This window comes from Myotis brandtii, unplaced genomic scaffold, assembly GCF_000412655.1.
Source record: "Myotis brandtii unplaced genomic scaffold, ASM41265v1 scaffold1464, whole genome shotgun sequence".
Taxonomy (NCBI): Eukaryota; Metazoa; Chordata; class Mammalia; order Chiroptera; family Vespertilionidae; genus Myotis; species Myotis brandtii.
Genome location: NW_005355263.1, coordinates 226543 through 231790, shown reverse-complemented (window position 1 = coordinate 231790; position 5248 = coordinate 226543). Strand labels below are relative to the sequence as shown.

At 45.3% G+C, this 5248-nt stretch overlaps 1 protein-coding gene across 1 annotated transcript in view; it reads left to right on the top strand.

The window, feature by feature from the left end:
• Positions 1-8: 8 nt before the first annotated feature.
• The window catches only part of LNP1 (leukemia NUP98 fusion partner 1), a 43358-nt gene continuing 38118 nt past the window's right edge, over positions 9-5248 (top strand). Inside the window, exon 1 of the mRNA XM_014535589.1 lies at positions 9-532. The gene's annotated coding sequence lies outside the window, so the exon portion shown is untranslated. The remainder of the gene's footprint in view (positions 533-5248) is intronic.

Genomic DNA, 5248 nt, shown 5'->3' with positions numbered 1-5248 from the left:
AGGGGCTTAGAGGCAGCCATGACGAGTGTCCTCCGCCACCGCCTCCCTGCTGGTTGCGGGCGCCACAGTCACCAGTTGGCGTGCGCAGGAAAACCGGAGGGAGGGAAGGCAGGCTGGGAGCGAGAGAGCACGCTAGGAAGCCACAGCATACGACAGGGAAGGGCCAGAGGTCACCGGAAGCCCAGGGCATGCCGGGCCAGACCCGGCCGCCCTCCTCCTCCCATTGTAACTGTAGAGGAGGCGGCGGCGGGGGGCGGGAGAGAGAGAGGAGGGGAGAACCACTTCCGGGTCAAGGGAAACAGGGGACAGAAGGTGTCGGTGGGCGTCCCGGGCAGCCCTTTTCCTTGCTCTCGCCCCGCTGCTGTTTGTGAGCCTGTCTTCGGGGGTCTTGGGTCTCCGCTGGGAGCCGATGTCTGGCGAAGCCGAGGAGCGGCCCGATTACCGAGGGTTTTATGGCGAGCGGGCGATGAGAGCTGAGGAGAGCTCGGCAGGGGCCCCAAGAATGGGCGAGAGTGACAGAGGATTTGTGAAGGTTATTGGCTGGCAGGGGTGGTGGGCGGGGCGTAGGCCGCGTTGCCCAGTTTATTGGTGGACTTTGGACCCCTCGTTTTCTACTTATCGCCACGTTGGCGCTTCTTAGGATCCCGCTGCCGTTTGCTCGATTGTCTGTGTGTCCTGGAAAGTAAGGGATTGGAAGGACTTTTATTAAAGATGTAAGAAAAAGAGCTCAAAGCTGAAAATAACCCGCTGTGTCGCCGATCTTATCGCCGATCGTCCAGATTTTAGTTTGGACGAATTTGAGACGCGGGGCCAGAGTAGATGGCAGCAATCAGACTGGGTGGAAACCGGCAGATCTAGGCTGGCTCTGTCGGAATGGCTTGAATGGGGTCCTTGCGGCTCCCCGTCGCGCTAGTTAGGAAAGCGATGAGTCGGTGTGTTGTTACCTGGTTCTCCAACTGAGTGGGCAGAAACGCGAAGACTGAGTTACCACCTTTTCTTTACGGGTTTGTATCTTGTACTGGGTTGCGCCTGGCACCCCAGCTCACACCACGCTCCTTAAAACACCCGCCGCCCTCCCCAGTGCTCTGATCTGCCCAGTGTCCCCTTTTTTGCACTTAAATGTCAGTCCTCTTACCTCGTTCCCAAATAGAAATTTTAGTTCAGAGCTTTCACATATTTAATAGCCTTGTCTTCCTCTCCCTGTGCCCTGCAAAGATCTCTTAAAACAAAAATTCTCTTAGCCAGGAATTATGTGGAATTCACAGTATTTTTAAGGAGAAAAGACAAGTATTAATAGAGAATCAGAATTCAGAACTGTGGCTCCCCATTTCAGGTATGCCTGTCTGCAGACTGGATGAAAAGGGACCACATGCTAACCTGACTAACTCAGGGAAGTCCTGCCTGGTCGCCTTGCAAACTCGAGACCTAAAGTTACCTAAAGGATGGTCTGAAATTAAGACCTTTAATTAAAAAGCAGTTTATAAAAACAATTAAAAAGGGAAGCAGCCAATCAATGATTCTCATCATTTATGTTTCTCTCCCTCTCCTTCCTCTCTGAAATCAATTTAAAAATATCAAAAAAATAAAAATAGAAAGTTCATAGTGGGTAGTCATGTTCTAGGCTAGTATCTTCCCTGACAAAGATCAACTTCTGTTTTTACTGAGCCTGTTGTCTTTTTGCATCTAAGGTAACATACCAGTGGAATGTCGGGGCAACTTGTAACTTCCCTTTTCTGGATCCCTCAGGGCACAACAAATGGCACCTGGGTGCAGACTACATATTTCCTTATTTTTGTTATCATGTTAATCTTTGTTAACTATCCTATACCCATCTATGTAAAAGAAGCATGTGTCTATCATTTTACTTTTTATCCATTCCAGCGGTTAAAGGTTGCTTTCTCTCACTTCCCTAATCTATCCCCAATGGATTTCATGTAACCCACTTACGTCTCAATCTTTGATGGTAAGTTATAAAATAGGAGAAAGACCACCATTCTGCAGAGCATTATCCCAATATGTTGAGATCCTGCTTCCCGTCAATTACCGACAATTTGGCCCAAATAAACTCACAAAAATTCTTTACAGGTTTGAATGTTTTCTCACGTTACTCAAGACCTCCGTATTAAAAATTTACAAGTGATCAATTTCCTTTAGGGTACAATGGAGGATGTTCAACATTACAGTAGCACTACATAACAAATGGAAGATAATGTATTAAGTGGCACCAAAATAGATTAAATTAGCATGGCCTAATTTGAAAGTTTCAGAATCATTGCTTTTCTTTTGCTTCATACAGATTCCTATTAGTAAATTGCTTTTAGGCAACAAGTTTCCTTAGCAACAGACTGAAAGATGAGCTAAAGATGATAGGGGCCCACCTGTGGCTAAGTGGTTGAGCCTGGACCCATGCACCAAGAGGTCGCTAGTTCCATTACCCAGCAGGGCACCTGCACTGGTTGATGACGTTTCTCTCTCATTGATGTTTCTATCTCTTCCTTCTCCCTCTCCCTCTCTCTCTAAAAATCAATAAAAACATACTTAAAAAAAAAAGATGATAGCAATGGAATTGATCAGATACATTGTAGTAATTGTTGTAGCAAAGGGTGTCTGTCCCTGATTCCCAGCCCCACAAAGCAAGTCTTGTGCCCCTTTACATGATTTTTCCCTTTCCTTTTCAGAAAATTATGACTTTTTTACCTGAAATTTCCATTTTTCTGCAGCCTCATACAGGATTGTCAAATGCTATTACAAACTATTGGTGGGAACTAAAACATTTAAAGTGTTTCAAAAAGACGTATTTATTTATTGAAATAGATAATAGGTTGTTATGGTTACAACCCAAAAGTTACAAAGTGTTGACTGTGAAGTCTTTCTCCAACCCCTGTCCCCAGTCACCCAGTTCCTCTCTCCAAAGGCAATCAATGTTAGAGGTTCTTGAAACATTTGTTTAATTAAGATTTATCTAAAGGGCTGTTTTTGGAGACTTAATTTTTTAAGAATAGATTTTTATTTATTTCAGAGAGGAAGGGAGAGGGAGAGAGAGATAGAAACATCAACGATGAGAGAAAATCATTGATCGGCTGCCTCCCACATATCCTACACTGGGGATCAAGCTGGAAACCCGGGCATGTGCCCTGGCCAGGAATTGAACCGTGTCCTCCTGGTTTATAGGTTGATGCTCAACCACTAAGCCATGCCAGCGGGGCTGCCAGGCTGGGGACTTTATTTTTAAGATCAACATCAATAAATGAATTGGTTCTTGTTGATTTTATACTTTGTTAATCTGATTTCCATTCCTGAGCCTATTCATCTGTCCTCCCATTTTCTCCATCATTTCCAAATTGATTAGAGTACAGAACTGAGCAAGAATGTGACTAGCTTTGTTACCTTCCTGATCTGATGCATACATCTCTAGATTGTGAAACAGCAAAAACATAACACCTCTCAGGTTATAATAAAGATTTAGATAGGTAATATTTAAAGTCTTTTTAGTGTAATTCTATATAATAAAAGCCTAATACGCAAATTGTTCGACTGGGAGTTCGGGAGTTCGACTGCTCGCTATGACGTGCACTGACCACCAGGGGGCGGTGAGGAACATGGTGGGTGTCGGTGATGCGGTGCTGGCAGTGGGCAGCAGTGGAGGCGCTGCTGGCCAAAATGGGCCCCGACGAGAATGGGACCATGGTGGGATGGTGGAGCAGGTGAGCGGGCGGCACCAGGCCAAGGTGGGTGCGAGTGGGGGCCTGATTGCCCCGCTGATTGCCCCACAGACTGCGACCAGTGGCAGTGGCAGGGGGTGGGGCTGCTGTCTGGCTCCTAGGCGCTGAGGGAGCCAGGTGAGGGGGCCCCTCAGTCCCAATTGATCACTCCACAGGCAGGATGATGGAGCAGGTGAGAGGGTGGTGCCAGGCCACGGCGGGGTGCCAAGCGGAGCTGTGGGGCTTCAAGGCTGGGGTTCAAGCTGGGGCCTGATCCCCTCAGGCCACCCTGAGGGACCCTACCTATGCACAAATTCGTGCACCGGGCCTCTAGTTTGTTATAAAATAGGAGACACTCAAATCTTTGTTCCCTGTGTTTCTAAATTTTAAAGAAGAAAACTGTCTCCTTTATAAAAAATAGAAGTTTTGTATATGTGAACATAGACATTTCTCTTTTTTTTTTTTTTTTTTGCTAGATTAATGAAACTCAATATAAAAAGCTTTCTTCACCTTTTCTCTGGTCAGTTGAATGAGGTAAAATGTCTAACTGGCGCATGCAGATCTGAGGTCTTATTCTAGATTTTAATACTACTGAGCTGTGTGGTTATGGGCACCTCTACTTTCTGTGTAATGAGACCCGTGGATTAGATTATTTCTGAGGCTCCTCATAGCTTTAAAATTGTATGATTATATACCCTCTATTGTTATTGCTACATGAAAGCCTTTCTGATTGGGAAAGTTGGTGGATAGCTGGTTAATTGGTGTCTAAGTCTTCCAGTGAGCCCACAAACATGCTTATATTAAGTATTAGTACATACATACACAGTTCGATTCTCTTTGAACTCTTCCTTAGGTTTCCATTCTCTGTTTTTCTTTACTGGAAAGAATTGTCTACACCTGTTATCTCTACTTATTTATCACCCATCATCCAAAATCTCTTATAATCTAGTTTCTAACTTTATTACTAGTCTGAAACTGCTTTAAAGTCACTAAATAAATTATTTGTTTGTTTTTGGTCTTTATATGCTTTTATTGAAGCACTTGACACCATTGGTCATTTACTCCTTGAAACCCTGTTTTCCCTGACTTTCAGGAGACTAAATTTTCTTGGTTCTACTCTAACCAATCTCTAGATAAATACTGCCCAATAGAACTGTTATGTCCAGATTTCAGGATCCCCAAGAGACCACACCAGGGAGCCAGCCATGTCCGATGCAAAAGCATAAGAATCTTTATTCAAGCCCGGGCTTGGCTCCTCTACCCTCCTTACCGACGCAGCGGCAAGTGGCAGAGAGAGAGTGAGCTTTGTGGGTAGAGGGGTTTTATAGGGGGGTTGGAGTAAGGGGAGGAGAGAGAACTGTGGGCCCTGCCAATTGGCCAGGCGAAAGTCGGTGTCTTGTTACACAGGATGTGGTCATATCTATGGCGCGCACTTCCCTTGATTATCATTGGTTAGTTTAAAGAAATCCTAGGTGTGGCTAGCAGAGGCTTGGGCTTCTTCCAGGAAGAAGCTCCTTGCTGAGCACATGGCTCTGCCCAAAAATGGA